The following is a 21763-nucleotide window of genomic DNA, read 5'->3' on the forward strand; positions in this document are numbered from 1 at the left end:
CTCCTATACGGTTACATGTAGTTGGAACTCTAAATCAAACACAGTTTGTGCTATCTCTTTAAAACTTCACACAATAAAGTAGCACAAGGATCTATATCTATGGTTTGTTTCCTATTGATGTAGCCCTAAGCAGAGACTGGGGCAAATCACTTTCATGGAAAGGGGTTGCCCAGCTTCCAAAAAACTACGAGTTTCCTGAAATCTCAGCACACATTTTTTCACCCAATCTTGATGACACTTTCAGGTAATGATCAGTACCCCAATGCCACGTGGCTCACCAAATTTCGTTCTTCTAGGTTAAACCGTTCGTTGGCAGTAACAGTTTAGTTTTTAGGTTTCACTCTGTTTTCTCCTATATGGATACACCTAGTTGGAACTCTAAATCAAACACGGTTTGTGCTAGCTCTTTGAAACTTGACACAATAAAGTAGCTCCAAGTTCTATCTCTATGGTTTCTTTCCTATTGATGTAGCCCTAAGCAGAGACTGGCGCAAATCACTTTCATGGAAGGGGGTTGCCAAGCTTCCAAAAAACTACGAGTTTCCTGAAATCTCAGCACACATTTTTTCACCCAATCTTGATGACACTTTCAGGTAATGATCATTACCCCAATCCCACTTGGCTCACCAAATTTCGTTCTTCTAGGTTAAACCGTTCGTTGGCAGTAACAGTTTAAATTTTTAGGTTTCACTCTGTTTTCTCCTATATGGATACATGTAGTTGGAACTCTAAATCAAACACGGTTTGTGCTAGCTCTTTGAAACTTGACACAATAAAGCAGCTCCAAGTTCTATCTCTATGGTTTGTTTCCTATTGATGTAGCCCTAAGCAGAGACTGGCGCAAATCACTTTTATAGAAAGGGGTTGCCAAGCTTCCAAAAAACTACGAGTTTCCTGAAATCTCAGCACACATTTTTTCACCCAATCTTGATGACACTTTCATGTAATGATCACTACCCCAATCCCACTTGGCTCACCAAATTTCGTTCTTCTAGGTTAAACCGTTAGTTGGCAGTAACAGTTTTAATTTTTAGGTTTCACTCTGTTTTCTCCTATATGGATACATGTAGCTGGAACTCTAAATCAAACACGGTTTGTGCTAGCTCTTTGAAACTTGACACAATAAAGCAGCTCTAAGTTCTATCTCTATGGTTTGTTTCCTATTGATGTAGCCCTAAGCAGAGACTGGCGCAAATGACTTTAATTTAAAGGGGTTGCCAAGCTTCCAAAAAACTACGAGTTTCCTGAAATCTCAGCACACATTTTTTCACCCAATCTTGATGACACTTTCAGGTAATGATCAGTACCCCAATGCCACGTGGCTCACCAAATTTCGTTCTTCTAGGTTAAACCGTTCGTTGGCAGTAACAGTTTTAGTTTTTTGGTTTCACTCTGTTTTCTCCTATATGGATACACCTATTTGGAACTCTAAATCAAACACGGTTTGTGCTAGCTCTTTGAAACTTGACACAATAAAGTAGCTCCAAGTTCTATCTCTATGGTTTCTTTCCTATTGATGTAGCCCTAAGCAGAGACTGGCGCAAATCACTTTCATGGAAAGGGGTTGCCAAGCTTCCAAAAAACTACGAGGTTCCTGAAATCTCAGCACACATTTTTTCACCCAATCTTGATGACACTTTCAGGTAGTGAACAGAACGCCAATCCCACTTGGCTAACCAAATTCCGTTCTTCTAGGTTAAACCGTTCGTTGGCAGTAACAGTTTTAATTTTTAGGTTTCACTGTTTTCTCCTATATGGATACATGTATTTGGAACTCTAAATCAAACACGGTTTGTGCTAGCTCTTTGAAACTTGACACAATAAAGTAGCTCCATGTTCTATCTCTATGGTTTGTTTCCTATTGATGTAGCCCTAAGCAGAGACTGGCTCAAATCACTTTAATGTAAGGGGGTTGCCAACCTTCCAAAAAACTACGAGTTTCCTGAAATCTCGGCACACATTTTTTCACCCAATCTTGATGACACTTTCAGGTAATGATCAGTACGACAATCCCACTTGGCTCACCAAATTTCGTTCTTCTAGGTTAAACCATTCGTTGGTAGTAACAGTTTTAATTTTTAGGTTTCACTCTGTTTTCTCCTATATGGATACATGTAGTTGGAACACTAAATCAAACACGGGTTGTGCTAGCTCTTTGAAACTTGACACAATAAAGTAGCACAAAGATCTATATCTATGGTTTGTTTCCTATTGATGTAGCCCTAAGCAGAGACTGGGGCAAATCACTTTCATGGAAAGGGGTTGCCCAGCTTCCAAAAAACTACGAGTTTCCTGAAATTTCAGCACACATTTTTTCACCCAATATTGATGACACTTTCAGGTAATGATCAGTACCCCAATCCCACTTGGCTCACCAAATTTCATTCTTCTAGGTTAAACCGTTCGTTGGCAGTAACAGTGTTAATTTTTAGGTTTCACTCTGTTTTCTCCTATATGGATACATGTAGTTGGAACTCTAAATCAAACACGGTTTGTGCTAGCTTTTTGAAACTTGACACAATAAAGTAGCTCCAAGTTCTATCTCTATGGTTTCTTTCCTATTGATGTAGCCCTAAGCAGAGACTGGCGCAAATCAGTTTCATGGAAGGGGGTTGCCAAGCTTCCAAAAAACTACGAGTTTCCTGAAATCTCAGCACACATTTTTTCACCCAATCTTGATGACACGTTCAGGTAATGATCAGTACCCCAATGCCACTTGGCTCACCAAATTTCGTTCTTCTAGGTTAAACCGTTCGTTGGCAGTAACAGTTTTAGTTTTTAGGTTTCACTCTGTTTTCTCCTATATGGATACATGTAGTTGGAACTCTAAATCAAACACCGTTTGTGCTAGCTCTTTGAAACTTGACACAATAAAATAACTCCAAGTTCTATCTCTATGGTTTTTTTCCTATTGATGTAGCCCTAAGCAGAGACTGGCGCAAATCACTTTCATGGAAGGGGGTTGCCAAGCTTTCAAAAAACTATGAGTTTCCTGAAATCTCAGCACACATTTTTACACCCAATCTTGATGACACTTTCAGGTAATGATCATTACCGCAATCCCACTTGGCTCACCAATTTTCGTTCTTCTAGGTTAAACCGTTCGTTGGCAGTAACATTTTAAATTTTTAGGTTTCACTTTGTTTTCTCCTATATGGATACATGTAGTTGGAACTCTAAATCAAACATGGTTTGTGCTAGCTCTTTGAAACTTGACACAATAAAGTAGCTCCAAGTTCTATCTCTATGGTTTGTTTCCTATTGATGTAGCCGTAAGCAGAAACTGGCGCAAATCACTTTCATAGAAAGGGGTTGCCAAGCTTCCAAAAAACTACGAGTTTCCTAAAATCTCAGCACACATTTTTTCACCCAATCTTGATGACACTTTCAAGTAATGATCAGTACCCCAATCCCACTTGGCTCACCAAATTTCGTTCTTCTAGGTTAAACCGTTATTGGCAGTAACAGTTTTAATTTTTAGGTTTCACTCTGTTTTCTCCTATATGGATACATGTAGTTGTAACTCTAAATCAAACACGGTTTGTGATAGCTCTTTGAAACTTGACACAATAAAGCAGCTCTAAGTTCTATCTCTATGGTTTGTTTCCTATTGATGTAGCCCTAAGCAGAGACTGGCGCAAATGACTTTCATTTAAAGGGGTTGCCAAGCTTCCAAAAAACTACGAGTTTCCTGAAATCTCTGCACACATTTTTTCACCCAATCTTGATGACACTTTCAGGTAATGATAAGTAAACCACTCCCACGTGGCTCACCAAATTTCGTTCTTCTGGGTTAAACCGTTCGTTGGCAGTAACAATTTAATTTTTAGGTTTCACTCTATTTTCTCCTATATGGATACATGTAGTTGGAACTCTAAATCACACACGGTTTGTGCTATCTCTTTAAAACTTCACACAATAAAGTAGCACAAGGATCTATATCTATGGTTTGTTTCCTATTGATGTAGCCCTAAGCAGAGACTGGGGCAAATCACTTTCATGGAAAGGGGTTGCCCAGCTTCCAAAAAACTACGAGTTTCCTGAAATCTCAGCACACATTTTTTCACCCAATATTGATGACACTTTCAGGTAATGATCAGTACCACAATGCCACGTGGCTCACCAAATTTCGTTCTTCTAGGTTAAACCGTTCGTTAGCAGTAACAGTTTTAGTTTTTAGGTTTCACTCTGTTTTCTCCTATATGGATACACCTAGTTGGAACTCTAAATCAAACACGGTTTGTGCTAGCTCTTTGAAACTTGACACAATAAAGTAGCTCCAAGTTCTATCTCTATGGTTTCTTTCCTATTGATGTACACCTAAGCAGAGACTGGCTCAAGTCACTTTAATGTAAGGGGCTTGCCAACCTTCCAAAAAACTACGAGTTTCCTGAAATCTCGGCACACATTTTTTCACCCAATCTTGATGACACTTTCAGGTAATGATCAGTACGACAATCCCACTTGGCTCACCAAATTTCGTTCTTCTAGGTTAAACCGTTCGTTGGTAGTAACAGTTTTAAATTTTAGGTTTCACTCTGTTTTCTCCTATATGGATACATGTAGTTGGAACAGTAAATCAAACACGGTTTGTGCTAGCTCTTTGAAACTTGACACAATAAAGTAGCACAAAGATCTATATCTATGGTTTGTTTCCTATTGATGTAGCCCTAAGCAGAGACTGGGGCAAATCACTTTCATGGAAAGGGGTTGCCCAGCTTCCAAAAAACTACGAGTTTCCTGAAATTTCAGCACACATTTTTTCACCCAATATTGATGACACTTTCAGGTAATGATCAGTACCCCAATCCCACTTGGCTCACCAAATTTCGTTCTTCTAGGTTAAACCGTTCGTTGGCAGTAACAGTTTTAATTTTTAGGTTTCACTCTTTTCTCCTATATGGATACATGTAGTTGGAACTCTAAATCAAACACGGTTTGTGCTAGCTCTTTGAAACTTGACACAATAAAATAACTCCAAGTTCTATCTCTATGCTTTTTTTCCTATTGATGTAGCCCTAAGCAGAGACTGGCGCAAATCACTTTCATGGAAGGGGGTTGCCAAGCTTTCAAAAAACTATGAGTTTCCTGAAATCTCAGCACACATTTTTACACCCAATCTTGATGACACTTTCAGGTAATGATCAGTATGCCAATCCCACTTGGCTCACCAAATTTCGTTCTTCTAGGTTAAACCGTTCGTTGGCAGTAACAGTTTTAATTTTTAGGTTTCACTCTGTTTTCTCCTATATGGATACATGTAGTTGGAACTCTAAATCAAACACCGTTTGTGCTAGCTCTTTGAAACTTGACACAATAAAATAACTCCAAGTTCTATCTCTATGGTTTTTTTCCTATTGATGTAGCCCTAAGCAGAGACTGGCGCAAATCACTTTCATGGAAGGGGGTTGCCAAGCTTTCAAAAAACTATGAGTTTCCTGAAATCTCAGCACACATTTTTACACCCAATCTTGATGACACTTTCAGGTAATGATCAGTACCGCAATCCCACTTGGCTCACCAAATTTCGTTCTTCTAGGTTAAACCGTTCGTTGGCAGTAACAGTTTAAATTTTTAGGTTTCACTTTGTTTTCTCCTATATGGATACATGTAGTTGGAACTCTAAATCAAACACGGTTTGTGCTAGCTCTTTGAAACTTGACACAATAAAGTAGCTCCATGTTCTATCTCTATGGTTTGTTTCCTATTGATGTAGCCGTAAGCAGAAACTGGCGCAAATCACTTTCATAGAAAGGGGTTGCCAAGCTTCCAAAAAACTACGAGTTTCCTAAAATCTCAGCACACATTTTTTCACCCAATCTTGATGACACTTTCAAGTAATGATCACTACCCCAATCCCACTTGGCTCACCAAATTTCGTTCTTCTAGGTTAAACCGTTATTGGCAGTAACAGTTTTAATTTTTAGGTTTCACTCTGTTTTCTCCTATATGGATACATGTAGTTGTAACTCTAAATCAAACACGGTTTGCTCTAGCTTTTGAAACTTGACACAATAAAGTAGCTCCAAGTTCTATCTCTATGGTTTGTTTCCTATTGATGTAGCCCTAAGCAGAGACTGGCGCAAATCACTTTCATGGAAAGGGGTTCCCAAGCTTCCAAAAAACTACGAGTTTCCTGAAATCTCAGCACACATTTTTTCACCCAATCTTGATGACACTTTCAGGTAATGATCAGTACAACAAATCCCACTTGGGTCACCAAGTTTCTTTCTTCTAGGTTAAACCATTCGTTGGCAGTAACAGTTTTAATTTTTAGGTTTCACTCTGTTTTCTCCTATATGGACATGTAATTGGAACTCTAAATCAAACAGGGTTTGTGCTAGCTCTTTGAAACTTGACACAATAAAGTAGCTCCAAGTTCTATCTCTATGGTTTGTTTCCTATTGATGTAGCCCTAAGCAGAGACTGGCACAAATCACTTTCATGTAAAGGGGTTGCCAGTCTTCCAAAAAACTACGAGTTTCCTGAAATCTCAGCACACATTTTTTCACCCAATCTTGATGACACTTTCAGGTAATGATCAGTACGCCAATCCCACTTGGCTCACCAAATTTCGTTCTTCTAGGTTAAACCGTTCGTTGGCAGTAACAGTTTTAATTTTAGGTTTCACTCTGTTTTCTCCTATATGGATACATGTAGTTGGAACTCTAAATCAAACACGGTTTGTACTAGCTCTTTGAAACTTGACACAATAAAGTAGCTCCAAGTTCTATCCCTATGATTTGTTTCCTATTGATGTAGCCTTAAGCAGAGACTTGCGCAAATCACTTTCATGGAAAGGGGTTGCCAAGCTTCCAAAAAACTAAGAGTTTCCTGAAATCTCAGCACACATTTTTTCACCCAAACTTGATGACACTTTCAGGTAATGATCAGTACCCCAATCCCACTTGGCTCAACAAATTTCGTTCTTCTAGGTTAAACCGTTCGTTGGCAGTAACAGTTTTAATTTTTAGGTTTCACTCTGTTTTCTCCTATATGGATACATGTATTTGGAACTCTAAATCAAACACGGTTTGTGCTAGCTTTTGAAACTTGACACAATAAAGTAGCTCCAAGTTCTATCTCTATGGTTTGTTTCCTATTGATGTAGCCCTAAGCAGAGACTGGCGCAAATCACTTTCATGGAAAGGGGTTCCCAAGCTTCTAAAAAACTACGAGTTTCCTGAAATCTCAGCACACATTTTTTCACCCAATCTTGATGACACTTTCAGGTAATGATCAGTACAACAAATCCCACTTGGGTCACCAAGTTTCTTTCTTCTAGGTTAAACCGTTCGTTGGCAGTAACAGTTTTAATTTTTAGGTTTCACTCTGTTTTCTCCTATATGGACATGTAATTGGAACTCTAAATCAAACAGGGTTTATGCTAGCTCTTTGAAACTTGACACAATAAAGTAGCTCCAAGTTCTATCTCTATGGTTTGTTTCCTATTGATGTAGCCCTAAGAAGAGACTGGCGCAAATCACTTTCATTGAAAGGGGTTGCCAATCTTCCAAAAAACTACGAGTTTCCTGAAATTTCAGCACACATTTTTACACCCAATCTTGATGACACTTTCAGGTAATGATCAGTACCACAATCCCACTTGGCTCACCAAATTTCGTTCTTCTAGGTTAAACCGTTCGTTTGCAGTAACAGTTTTAATTTTTAGATTTCACTCTGTTTTCTCCTATGTGGATACATGTAGTAGGAACTCTAAATCAAACACGGTTTGTGCTAGCTCTTTGAAACTTGACACAATAAAGTAGCTCCAAGTTCTATCTCTATGGTTTGTTTCCTATTGATGTAGCCCTAAGCAGAGACTGGCGCAAATCACTTTAATGTAAGGGGGTTGCCAACCTTCCAAAAAACTACGAGTTTCCTGAAATCTCAGCACACATTTTTTCACCCAATCTTGAAGACACTTTCAGGTAATGATCAGTATGCCAATCCCACTTGGCTCACCAAATTTCGTTCTTCTAGGTTAAACCGTTCTTTGGCAGTAACAGTTTTAATTTTTAGGTTTCAATCTGTTTTCTCCTATATGGATACATGTAGTGGGAACTCTAAATCAAACACGGTTTGTGCTAGCTCTTTGAAACTTGACACATAAAGTAGCTCCAAGTTCTATCTCTATGGTTTGTTTCCTATTGATGTAGCCCTAAGCAGAGAAAGCGCAAATCACTTTCATGGAAGGGGGTTGCCAAGCTTCCAAAAAACTACGAGTTTCCCGAAATCTAAGCACACATTTTTTCACCCAATCTTTATGACACTTTCAGGTAATGATCAGTACCCCAATCCCACTTGGCTCACCAAATTTCGTTCTTCTGGGTTAAACCGTTCGTTGGCAGTAACAGTTTTAATTTTTAGGTTTCACTCTGTTTTCTCCTATATGGATACATGTACTTGGAACTCTAAATCAAACAGGGTTTGTGCTAGCTCTTTGAAACTTGACACAATAAAGTAGCTCCAAGTTCTATCTCTATGGTTTGTTTCTTATTGATGTAGCCCTAAGCAGAGACTGGCACAAATCACTTTCATGGAAAGGGGTTGCCAATCTTCCAAAAAACTAAGAGTTTCCTGAAATCTCAGCACACATTTTTTCACCCAATCTTGATGACACTTTCTGGTAATTATCAGCACCCCACTCCCACTTGGCTCACCAAATTTTGTTCTTCTAGGTTAAACCGTTCGTTGGCAGTAACAGTTTTAATTTTTAGGTTTCACTCTGTTTTCTCCTTATGGATACATGTAGTTGGAACTCTAAATCCAACACGGTTTGTGCTAGCTTTTGAAACTTGACACAATAAAGTAGCTCCAAGTTCTATCTCTATGGTTTGTTTCCTATTGATGTAGCCCTAAGCAGAGACTGGCGCAAATCACTTTCATGGAAAGGGGTTCCCAAGCTTCTAAAAAACTACGAGTTTCCTGAAATCTCAGCACACATTTTTTCACCCAATCTTGATGACACTTTCAGGTAATGATCAGTACAACAAATCCCACTTGGGTCACCAAGTTTCTTTCTTCTAGGTTAAACCGTTCGTTGGCAGTAACAGTTTTAATTTTTAGGTTTCACTCTGTTTTCTCCTATATGGACATGTAATTGGAACTCTAAATCAAACAGGGTTTGTGCTAGCTCTTTGAAACTTGACACAATAAAGTAGCTCCAAGTTCTATCTCTATGGTTTTTTTTCTGTTGATGTAGCCCTAAGAAGAGACTGGCGCAAATCACTTTAATTGAAAGGGGTTGCCAATCTTCCAAAAAACTATGAGTTTCCTGAAATCTCAGCACACATTTTTTCACCCAATCTTGATGACACTTTCAGGTAATGATCAGTACCCCAATCCCACTTGGCTCACCAAATTTCGTTCTTCTAGGTTAAACAGTTCGTTGGCAGTAACAGTTTTAATTTTTAGTTTTCACTCTGTTTTCTCCTATATGGATACATGTAGTTGGAACTCTAAATCAAACACGGTTTGTGCTAGCTCTTTGAAACTTGACACAATAAAGTAGCTCCAAGTTCTATCTCTATGGTTTGTTTCCTATTGATGTAGCCCTAAGCAGAGACTGGCACAAATCACTTTCATGGAAAGGTGTTGCCAATCCTCCAAAAAACTACGAGTTTCCTGAAATCTCAGCACACATTTTTTCACTCAATCTTGATGACACATTCAGGTAATGATCAGTACGCCAATCCCACTTGGCTCACCAAATTTCGTTCTTCTAGGTTAAACCGTTCGTTGGCAGTAACAGTTTTAATTTTTAGGTTTCACTCTGTTTTCTCCTATATGGATACATGTAGCTGGAAGTCTAAATCAAACACAGCTTGTGCTAGCTCTTTGAAACTTGACACAATAAAGTAGCTCCAAGTTCTATCTCTATGGTTTGTTTCCTATTGTTGTAGCCCTAAGCAGAGACTGGCGCAAATCACTTTCATGGAAAGGGGTTGCCAATCTTCCAAAAAACTACGTGTTTCCTGAAGTCTGAGCACACATTTTTTCACCCAATCTTGATGAGAATTTCAGGTAATGATCAGTACCCCAATCCCACTTGGCTCACCAAATTTCGTTCTTCTAGGTTAAACCGTTCGTTGGCAGTAACAGTTTTAATTTTTAGGTTTCACTCTGTTTTCTCCTATGTGGATACATGTAGTTGGAACTCTAAATCAAACACGGTTTGTGCTAGCTCTATGAAACTTGACACAATAAAGTAGCTCCAAGTTCTATCACTATGGTTTGTTTCCTATTGATGTAGCCCTAAGCACAGACTGGCGCAAATCACTTTCATGGAAAGAGGTTGCCAAGCTTCCAAAAAACTATGAGTTTCCTGAAATCTCAGCACACATTTTTTCACCCAATCTTGATGACACTTTCAGGTAATGATCACTACCCCAATCCCACTTGGCTCACCAAATTTCATTCTTCTAGGTTAAACCGTTCATTGGCAGTAACAGTTTTAATTTTTAGGTTTCACTCTGTTTTCTCCTATATGGATACATGTAGTTGGAACTCTAAATCCAACACGGTTTGTGCTAGCTTTTGAAACTTGACACAATAAAGTAGCTCCAAGTTCTATCTCTATGGTTTGTTTCCTATTGATGTAGCCCTAAGCAGAGACTGGCGCAAATCACTTTTATGGAAAGGGGTTCCCAAGTTTCCAAAAAACTACGAGTTTCCTGAAATCTCAGCACACATTTTTTCACCCAATCTTGATGACACTTTCAGGTAATGATCAGTACAACAAATCCCACTTGGGTCACCAAGTTTCTTTCTTCTAGGTTAAACCGTTCTTTGGCAGTAACAGTTTTAATTTTTAGGTTTCACTCTGTTTTCTCCTATATGGACATGTATTTGGAACTCTAAATCAAACAGGGTTTGTGCAAGCTCTTTGAAACTTGACACAATAAAGTAGCTCCAAGTTCTATCTCTATGGTTTGTTTCCTATTGATGTAGCCCTAAGCAGAGACTGGCGCAAATCACTTTCATGGAAAGGGGTTGCCAATCTTCCAAAAAACTACGAGTTTCCTGAAATCTCAGCACACATTTTTTCACCCAATCTTGATGACACTTTCAGGTAATGATCAGTACCCCAATCCCACTTGGCTCACCAAATTTCGTTCTTCTAGGTTAAACCGTTCGTTGGCAGTAACAGTTTTAATTTTTAGGTTTCACTCTGTTTTCTCCTATATGGATACATGTAGTTGGAACTCTAAATCAAACACGGTTTGTGCTAGCTCTTTGAAACTTGACACAATAAAGTAGCTCCAAGTTCTATCTCTATGGTTTGTTTCCTATTGATGTAGCCCTAAGCAGAGACTGGCGCAAATCACTTTCATGGAAAGGGGTTGCCAATCCTCCAAAAAACTACGAGTTTCCTGAAATCTCAGCACACATTTGTTCAACCAATCTTGATGACACTTTCAGGTAATGATCAGTACCCCAATCCCACTTGGCTCACCTAATATCGTTCTTCTAGGTTAAACCGTTCATGGGCAGTAACAGTTTTAATTTTTAGGTTTCACTCTGTTTTCTCCTATATGGATACATGTAGTTGGAAGTCTAAATCAAACATGGTTTGTGCTAGCTCTTTGAAACTTGACACAATAAAGTAGCTCCAAGTTTTATCTCTATGGTTTGTTTCCTATTGATGTAGCCCTAAGCAGAGACTGGCGCAAATCACTTTCATGGAAAGGGGTTGCCAAGGTTCCAAAAAACTACGAGTTTCCTGAAATCTCAGCACACATTTTTTCACCCAATCTTGATGACACTTTCAGGTAATGATCACTACCCCAATCCCACTTGGCTCACCAAATTCCGTTCTTCTAGGTTAAACCGTTCGTTGGCAGTAACAGTTTTAATTTTTAGGTTTCACTCTGTTTTCTCCTATATGGATACATGTAGTTGGAACTCTAAATCAAACACGGTTTGTGCTAGCTCTTTGAAACTTGACACAATAAAGTAGCTCCAAGTTCTATCTCTATGGTTTGTTTCCTATTGATGTAGCCCTAAGCAGAGACTGGCGCAAATCACTTTCATGGAAAGGGGTTGCCAAGCTTCCAAAAAACTATGAGTTTCCTGAAATCTCAGCACACATTTTTTCACCCAATCTTGATGACACTTTCAGGTAATGATCAGTACAACAAATCCCACTTGGGTCACCAAGTTTCGTTCTTCTAGGTTAAACCGTTCGTTGGCAATAACAGTTTTAATTTTTAGGTTTCACTCTGTTTTCTCCTATATGGATACATGTATTTGGAACTCTAAATCAAACAGGGTTTGTGCTAGCTCTTTGAAACTTGACACAATAAAATAGCTCCAAGTTCTATCTCTATGGTTTGTTTCCTATTGTTGTAGCCCTAAGCAGAGACTGGCGCAAATCACTTTCATGGAAAGGGGTTGCCAATCTTCCAAAAAACTACGTGTTTCCTGAAATCTGAGCACACATTTTTTCACCCAATCTTGATGAGAATTTCAGGTAATGATCAGTACCCCAATCCCACTTGGCTCACCAAATTTCGTTCTTCTAGGTTAAACCGTTCGTTGGCAGTAACAGTTTTAATTTTTAGGTTTCACTCTGTTTTCTCCTATGTGGATACATGTAGTTGGAACTCTAAATCAAACACAGTTTGTGCTAGCTCTATGAAACTTGACACAATAAAGTAGCTCCAAGTTCTATCACTATGGTTTGTTTCCTATTGATGTAGCCCTAAGCACAGACTGGCGCAAATCACTTTCATGGAAAGAGGTTGCCAAGCTTCCAAAAAACTATGAGTTTCCTGAAATCTCAGCACACATTTTTTCACCCAATCTTGATGACACTTTCAGGTAATGATCACTACCCCATTCCCACTTGGCTCACCAATTTTCATTCTTCTAGGTTAAACCGTTCATTGGCAGTAACAGTTTTAATTTTTAGGTTTCACTCTGTTTTCTCCTATATGGATACATGTAGTTGGAACTCTAAATCCAACACGGTTTGTGCTAGCTTTTGAAACTTGACACAATAAAGTAGCTCCAAGTTCTATCTCTATGGTTTGTTTCCTATTGATGTAGCCCTAAGCAGAGACTGGCGCAAATCACTTTCATGGAAAGGGGTTCCCAAGCTTCCAAAAAACTACGAGTTTCCTGAAATCTCAGCACACATTTTTTCACCCAATCTTGATGACACTTTCAGGTAATGATCAGTACAACAAATCCCACTTGGGTCACCAAATTTCTTTCTTCTAGGTTAAACCGTTCGTTGGCAGTAACAGTTTTAATTTTTAGGTTTCACTCTGTTTTCTCCTATATGGACATGTATTTGGAACTCTAAATCAAACAGGGTTTGTGCAAGCTCTTTGAAACTTGACACAATAAAGTAGCTCCAAGTTCTATCTCTATGGTTTGTTTCCTATTGATGTAGCCCTAAGCAGAGACTGGCGCAAATCACTTTCATGGAAAGGGGTTGCCAATCCTCCAAATAACTACGAGTTTCCTAAAATCTCAGCACACATTTGTTCAACCAATCTTGATGACACTTTCAGGTAATGATCAGTACCCCAATCCCACTTGGCTCACCTAATTTCGTTCTTCTAGGTTAAACCGTTCATGGGCAGTAACAGTTTTAATTTTTAGGTTTCACTCTGTTTTCTCCTATATGGATACATGTAGTTGGAAGTCTAAATCAAACACGGTTTGTGCTAGCTCTTTGAAACTTGACACAATAAAGAAGCTATAAGTTTTATCTCTATGGTTTGTTTCCTATTGATGTAGCCCTAAGCAGAGACTGGCGCAAATCACTTTCATGGAAAGGGGTTGCCAAGGTTCCAAAAAACTACGAGTTTCCTGAAATCTCAGCACACATTTTTTCACCCAATCTTGATGACACTTTCAGGTAATGATCACTACCCCAATCCCACTTGGCTCACCAAATTTCGTTCTTCTAGGTTAAACCGTTCGTTGGCAGTAACAGTTTTAATTTTTAAGTTTCACTCTGTTTTCTCCTATATGGATACATGTACTTGGAACTCTAAATCAAACACGGTTTGTGCTAGCTCTTTGAAACTTGACACAATAAAGTAGCTCCAAGTTCTATCTCTATGGTTTGTTTCCTATTGATGTAGCCCTAAGCAGAGACTGGCGCAAATCACTTTCATGGAAAGGGGTTCCCAAGCTTCCAAAAAACTACGAGTTTCCTGAAATCTCAGCACACATTTTTTCACCCAATCTTGATGACACTTTCAGGTAATGATCAGTACAACAAATCCCACTTGGGTCACCAAGTTTCTTTCTTCTAGGTTAAACTGTTCGTTGGCAGTAACAGTTTTAATTTTTAGATTTCACGCTGTTTTCTCCTATATGGACATGTATTTGGAACTCTAAATCAAACAGGGTTTGTGCTAGCTCTTTGAAACTTGACACAATAAAGTAGCTCCAAGTTCTATCTCTATGGTTTGTTTCCTATTGATGTAGCCCTAAGCAGAGACTGGCGCAAATCACTTTCATGGAAAGGGGTTGCCAATCTTCCAAAAAACTACGAGTTTCCTGAAATCTCAGCACACATTTTTTCACCCAATCTTGATGACACTTTCAGGTAATGATCAGTACCCCAATCCCACTTGGCTCACCAAATTTCGTTCTTCTAGGTTAAACCGTTCGTTGGCAGTAACAGTTTTAATTTTTAGGTTTCACTCTGTTTTCTCCTATATGGATACATGTACTTGGAACTCTAAATCAAACACGGTTTGTGCTAGCTCTTTGAAACTTGACACAATAAAGTAGCTCCAAGTTCTATCTCTATGGTTTGTTTCCTATTGATGTAGCCCTAAGCAGAAACTGGCGCAAATCACTTTCATGGAAAGGGGTTGCCAATCCTCCAAAAAACTACGAGTTTCCTGAAATCTCAGCACACATTTGTTCAACCAATCTTGATGACACTTTCAGGTAATGATCAGTACCCCAATGCCACGTGGCTCACCAAATTTCGTTCTTCTAGGTTAAACCGTTCGTTGGCAGTAACAGTTTAGTTTTTAGGTTTCACTCTGTTTTCTCCTATATGGATACACCTAGTTGGAAGTCTAAATCAAACACAGTTTGTGCTAGCTCTTTGAAACTTGACACAATAAAGTAGCTCCAAGTTCTATCTCTATGGTTTGTTTCCTATTGATGTAGCCCTAAACAGAGACTGGCGCAAATCACTTTCATTTAAAGGGGTTGCCAAGTTTCCAAAAAACTACGAGTTTCCTGAAATCTCAGCATACATTTTTTCACCCAATCTTGATGACACTTTCAGGTAATGATCAGTACCCCAATCCCACTTGGCTCAGCAAATTTCGTTCTTCTAGGTTAAACCGTTCGTCGGCAGTAACAGTTTTAATTTTTAGGTTTCACTCTGTTTTCTCCTATATGGATACATGTAGTTGGAAGTCTAAATCAAACACGGTTTGTGCTAGCTCTTTGAAACTTGACACAATAAAGTAGCTCCAAGTTCTATCTCTATGGTTTGTTTCCAATTGATGTAGCCCTAAGCAGAGACTGGCGCAAATAACTTTCATGGAAAGGGGTTGCCAATCTTCCAAAAAACTACGAGTTTCCTGAAATCTCAGCACACATTTTTTCACCCAATCTTGATGACACTTTCAGGTAATGATCAGTACCCCAATCCCACTTGGCTCACCAAATTTCGTTCTTCTAGGTTAAACCGTTCGTTGGCAGGAACAGTTTTAATTTTTAGGTTTCACTCTGTTTTCTCCTATATGGATACATGTAGTTGGAACTCTAAATCAAACACGGTTTGTGCTAGCTCTTTGAAACTTGACACAATAAAGTAGCTCCAAGTTCTATCTCTATGGTTTGTTTCCTATTGATGTAGCCCTATGCAGAGACTGGCGCAAATCACTTTCATGGAAAGGGGTTGCCAATCCTCCAAAAAACTACGAGTTTCCTGAAATCTCAGCACACATTTGTTCAACCAATCTTGATGACACTTTCAGGTAATGATCAGTACCCCAATCCCACTTGGCTCACCTAATTTCGTTCTTCTAGGTTAAACCGTTCATGGGCAGTAACAGTTTTAATTTTTAGGTTTCACTCTGTTTTCTCCTATATGGATACATGTAGTTGGAAGTCTAAATCAAACACAGTTTGTGCTAGCTCTTTGAAACTTGACACAATAAAGTAGCTCCAAGTTCTATCTCTATGGTTTGTTTCCTATTGATGTAGCCCTAAACAGAGACTGGCGCAAATCACTTTCATTTAAAGGGGTTGCCAAGTTTCCAAAAAACTACGAGTTTCCTGAAATCTCAGCATACATTTTTTCACCCAATCTTGATGACACTTTCAGGTAATGATCAGTACCCCAATCCCACTTGGCTCAGCAAATTTCGTTCTTCTAGGTTAAACCGTTCGTCGGCAGTAACAGTTTTAATTTTTAGGTTTCACTCTGTTTTCTCCTATATGGATACATGTAGTTGGAAGACTAAATCAAACACGGTTTGTGCTAGCTCTTTGAAACTTGACACAATAAAGTAGCTCCAAGTTCTATCTCTATGATTTGTTTCCAATTGATGTAGCCCTAAGCAGAGACTGGCGCAAATAACTTTCAAGGAAAGGGGTTGCCAATCTTCCAAAAAACTACGAGTTTCCTGAAATCTCAGCACACATTTTTTCACCCAATCTTGATGACACTTTCAGGTAATGATCAGTACCCCAATCCCACTTGGCTCACCAAATTTCGTTCTTCTAGGTTAAACCGTTCGTTGGCAGGAACAGTTTTAATTTTTAGGTTTCACTCTGTTTTCTCCTATATGGATACATGTAGTTGGAACTCTAAATCAAACACGGTTTGTGGTAGCTCTTTGAAACTTGACACAATAAAGTAGCTCCAAGTTCTATCTCTATGGTTTGTTTCCTATTGATGTAGCCCTAAACAGAGACTGGTGCAAATCACTTTCATTTAAAGGGGTTGCCAAGCTTCCAAAAAACTACGAGTTTCCTGAAATCTGAGCACACATTTTGTCACCCAATCTTGATGACACTTTCAGGTAATGATCAGTACCCCAATCCCCCTTGGCTCCCCCAATTTCTTTCTTCTAGGTTAAACCATTCGTTGGCCATAACAGTTTTAATTTTCAGGTTTCACTCTGTTTTCTCCTACTTTGATGCATGTAGTTGGAACTCTAAATCTAACACGGTTTGTGGTAGCTCTTTGAAACTTGACACAATAAAGTAGCTCCAAGTTCTATCTCTATGGTTTGTTTCCTATTGATGTAGCCCTAAGCAGAGACTGGCGCAAATCACTTTCATGGAAAGGGGTTGCCAGTCTTCCAAAAAACTACGAGTTTCCTGAAATCTCAGCACACATTTTTTCACCCAATCTTGATGACACTTTCAGGTAATGATCAGTACCCCAATCCCACTTGGCTCACCAAATTTCGTTCTTCTAGGTTAAACCGTTCGTTGGCAGTAACAGTTTTAATTTTAGGTTTCACTCTGTTTTCTCCTATATGGATACATGTAGTTGGAACTCTAAATCAAACACGGTTTGTGCTAGCTCTTTGAAACTTGACACAATAAAGTAGCTCCATTTTCTATCTCTATGGTTTGTTTCCTATTGATGTAGCCCTAAGAAGAGACTGGCGCAAATCACTTTAATTGAAAGGGGTTGCCAATCTTCCAAAAAACTACGAGTTTCCTGAAATCTCAGCACACATTTTTTCACCCAATCTTGATGACACTTTCAGGTAATGATCAGTACCCCAATCCCACTTGGCTCACCAAATTTCGTTCTTCTAGGTTAAACAGTTCGTTGGCAGTAACAGTTTTAATTTTTAGTTTTCACTCTGTTTTCTCCTATATGGATACATGTAGTTGGAACTCTAAATCAAACACGGTTTGTGCTAGCTCTTTGAAACTTGACACAATAAAGTAGCTCCAAGTTCTATCTCTATGGTTTGTTTCCTATTGATGTAGCCCTAAGCAGAGACTGGCGCAAATCACTTTCATGGAAAGGTGTTGCCAATCCTCCAAAAAACTACGAGTTTCCTGAAATCTCAGCACACATTTTTTCACCCAATCTTGATGACACTTTCAGGTAATGATCAGTACCCCAATCCCACTTGGCTCACCAAATTTCGTTCTTTTAGGTTAAACCGTTCGTTGGCAGTAACAGTTTTAATTTTTAGGTTTCACTCTGTTTTCTCCTATATGGATACATGTAGTTGGAACTCTAAATCAAACACAGCTTGTGCTAGCTCTTTGAAACTTGACACAATAAAGTAGCTCCAAGTTCTATCTCTATGTTTTGTTTCCTATTGATATAGCCCTAAACAGAGACTGGCGCAAATCACTTTCATTTAAAGGGGTTGCCACGCTTCCAAAAAACTACGAGTTTCCTGAAATCTCAGCATACATTTTTTCACCCTATCTTGATGACACTTTCAGGTAATGATCAGTACCCCAATCCCACTTGGCTCAGCAAATTTCGTTCTTCTAGGTTAAACCGTTCCTCGGCAGTAACAGTTTTAATTTTTAGGTTTCACTCTGTTTTCTCCTATATGGATACATGTAGTTGGAAGTCTAAATCAAACATGGTTTGTGCTAGCTCTTTGAAACTTGACACAATAAAGTAGCTCCAAGTTTTATCTCTATGGTTTGTTTCCTATTGATGTAGCCCTAAGCAGAGACTGGCGCAAATCACTTTCATGGAAAGGGGTTGCCAAGGTTCCAAAAAACTACGAGTTTCCTGAAATCTCAGCACACATTTTTTCACCCAATCTTGATGACACTTTCAGGTAATGATCACTACCCCAATCCCACTTGGCTCACCAAATTTCGTTCTTCTAGGTTAAACCGTTCGTTGGCAGTAACAGTTTTAATTTTTAGGTTTCACTCTGTTTTCTCCTATATGGATACATGTAGTTGGAACTCTAAATCAAACACGGTTTGTGCTAGCTCTTTGAAACTTGACACAATAAAGTAGCTCCAAGTTCTATCTCTATGGTTTGTTTCCTATTGATGTAGCCCTAAGCAGAGACTGGCGCAAATCACTTTCATGGAAAGGGTTTGCCAAGCTTCCAAAAAACTATGAGTTTCCTGAAATCTCAGCACACATTTTTTCACCCAATCTTGATGACACTTTCAGGTAATGATCACTACCCCAATCCCACTTGGCTCACCAAATTTTGTTCTTCTAGGTTAAACCGTTCATTGGCAGTAACAGTTTTAATTTTTAGGTTTCACTCTGTTTTCTCCTATATGGATACATGTAGTTGGAACTCTAAATCCAACACGGTTTGTGCTAGCTTTTGAAACTTGACACAATAAAGTAGCTCCAAGTTCTATCTCTATGGTTTGTTTCCTATTGATGTAGCCCTAAGCAGAGACTGGTGCAAATCACTTTCATTTAAAGGGGTTGCCAAGCTTCCAAAAAACTACGAGTTTCCTGAAATCTCAGCACACATTTTTTCACCCAATCTTGATGACACATTCAGGTAATGATCAGTACCCCAATCCCACTTGGCTCACCAAATTTCGTTCTTCTAGGTTAAACCGTTCGTTGGCAGTAACAGTTTTAATTTTTAGGTTTCACTCTGTTTTCTCCTATATGGATACATGTAGCTGGAAGTCTAAATCAAACACAGCTTGTGCTAGCTCTTTGAAACTTGACACAATAAAGTAGCTCCAAGTTCTATCTCTATGTTTTGTTTCCTATTGATGTAGCCCTAAACAGAGACTGGCACAAATCACTTTCATTTAAAGGGGTTGCCACGCTTCCAAAAAACTACGAGTTTCCTGAAATCTCAGCATACATTTTTTCACCCTATCTTGATGACACTTTCAGGTAATGATCAGTACCCCAATCCCACTTGGCTCAGCAAATTTCGTTCTTCTAGGTTAAACCGTTCCTCGGCAGTAACAGTTTTAATTTTTAGGTTTCACTCTGTTTTCTCCTATATGGATACATGTAGTTGGAAGTCTAAATCAAACATGGTTTGTGCTAGCTCTTTGAAACTTGACACAATAAAGTAGCTCCAAGTTTTATCTCTATGGTTTGTTTCCTATTGATGTAGCCCTAAGCAGAGACTGGCGCAAATCACTTTCATTGAAAGGGGTTGCCAATCTTCCAAAAAACTACGAGTTTCCTGAAATCTCAGCACACATTTTTTCACCCAATCTTGATGACACTTTCAGGTAATGATCACTACCCCAATCCCACTTGGCTCACCAAATTTCGTTCTTCTAGGTTAAACCGTTCGTTGGCAGTAACAGTTTTAATTTTTAGGTTTCACTCTGTTTTCTCCTATATGGATACATGTAGTTGGAACTCTAAATCAAACACGGTTTGTGCTAGCTCTTTGAAACTTGACACAATAAAGTAGCTCCAAGTTCTATCTCTATGGTTTGTTTCCTATTGATGTAGCCCTAAGCAGAGACTGGCGCAAATCACTTTCATGGAAAGGGGTTGCCAAGCTTCCAAAAAACTATGAGTTTCCTGAAATCTCAGCACACATTTTTTCACCCAATCTTGATGACACTTTCAGGTAATGATCAGTACAACAAATCCCACTTGGGTCACCAAGTTTCGTTCTTCTAGGTTAAACCGTTCGTTGGCAGTAACAGTTTTAATTTTTAGGTTTCACTCTGTTTTATCCTATATGGATACATGTATTTGGAACTCTAAATCAAACAGGGTTTGTGCTAGCTCTTTGAAACTTGACACAATAAAGTAGCTCCAAGTTCTATCTCTATGGTTTGTTTCCTATTGTTGTAGCCCTAAGCAGAGACTGGCGCAAATCACTTTCATGGAAAGGGGTTGCCAATCTTCCAAAAAACTACGTGTTTCCTGAAGTCTGAGCACACATTTTTTTCACCCAATCTTGATGAGAATTTCAGGTAATGATCAGTACCCCAATCCCACTTGGCTCACCAAATTTCGTTCTTCTAGGTTAAACCGTTCGTTGGCAGTAACAGTTTTAATTTTTAGGTTTCACTCTGTTTTCTCCTATGTGGATACATGTAGTTGGAACTCTAAATCAAACACAGTTTGTGCTAGCTCTATGAAACTTGACACAATAAAGTAGCTCCAAGTTCTATCACTATGGTTTGTTTCCTATTGATGTAGCCCTAAGCACAGACTGGCGCAAATCACTTTCATGGAAAGAGGTTGCCAAGCTTCCAAAAAACTATGAGTTTCCTGAAATCTCAGCACACATTTTTTCACCCAATCTTGATGACACTTTCAGGTAATGATCACTACCACAATCCCACTTGGCTCACCAAATTTCATTCTTCTAGGTTAAACCGTTCATTGGCAGTAACAGTTTTAATTTTTAGGTTTCACTCTGTTTTCTCCTATATGGATACATGTAGTTGGAACTCTAAATCCAACACGGTTTGTGCTAGCTTTTGAAACTTGACACAATAAAGTAGCTCCAAGTTCTATCTCTATGGTTTGTTTCCTATTGATGTAGCCCTAAGCAGAGACTGGCGCAAATCACTTTTATGGAAAGGGGTTCCCAAGTTTCCAAAAAACTACGAGTTTCCTGAAATCTCAGCACACATTTTTTCACCCAATCTTGATGACACTTTCAGGTAATGATCAGTACAACAAATCCCACTTGGGTCACCAAGTTTCTTTCTTCTAGGTTAAACCGTTCGTTGGCAGTAACAGTTTTAATTTTTAGGTTTCACTCTGTTTTCTCCTATATGGACATGTATTTGGAACTCTAAATCAAACAGGGTTTGTGCAAGCTCTTTGAAACTTGACACAATAAAGTAGCTCCAA

The sequence above is a fragment of the Spermophilus citellus genome (genome assembly GCF_964194105.1).
Source record: "Spermophilus citellus genome assembly, contig: SCAFFOLD_53, whole genome shotgun sequence".
In the NCBI taxonomy this organism is placed as follows: domain Eukaryota; kingdom Metazoa; phylum Chordata; class Mammalia; order Rodentia; family Sciuridae; genus Spermophilus; species Spermophilus citellus.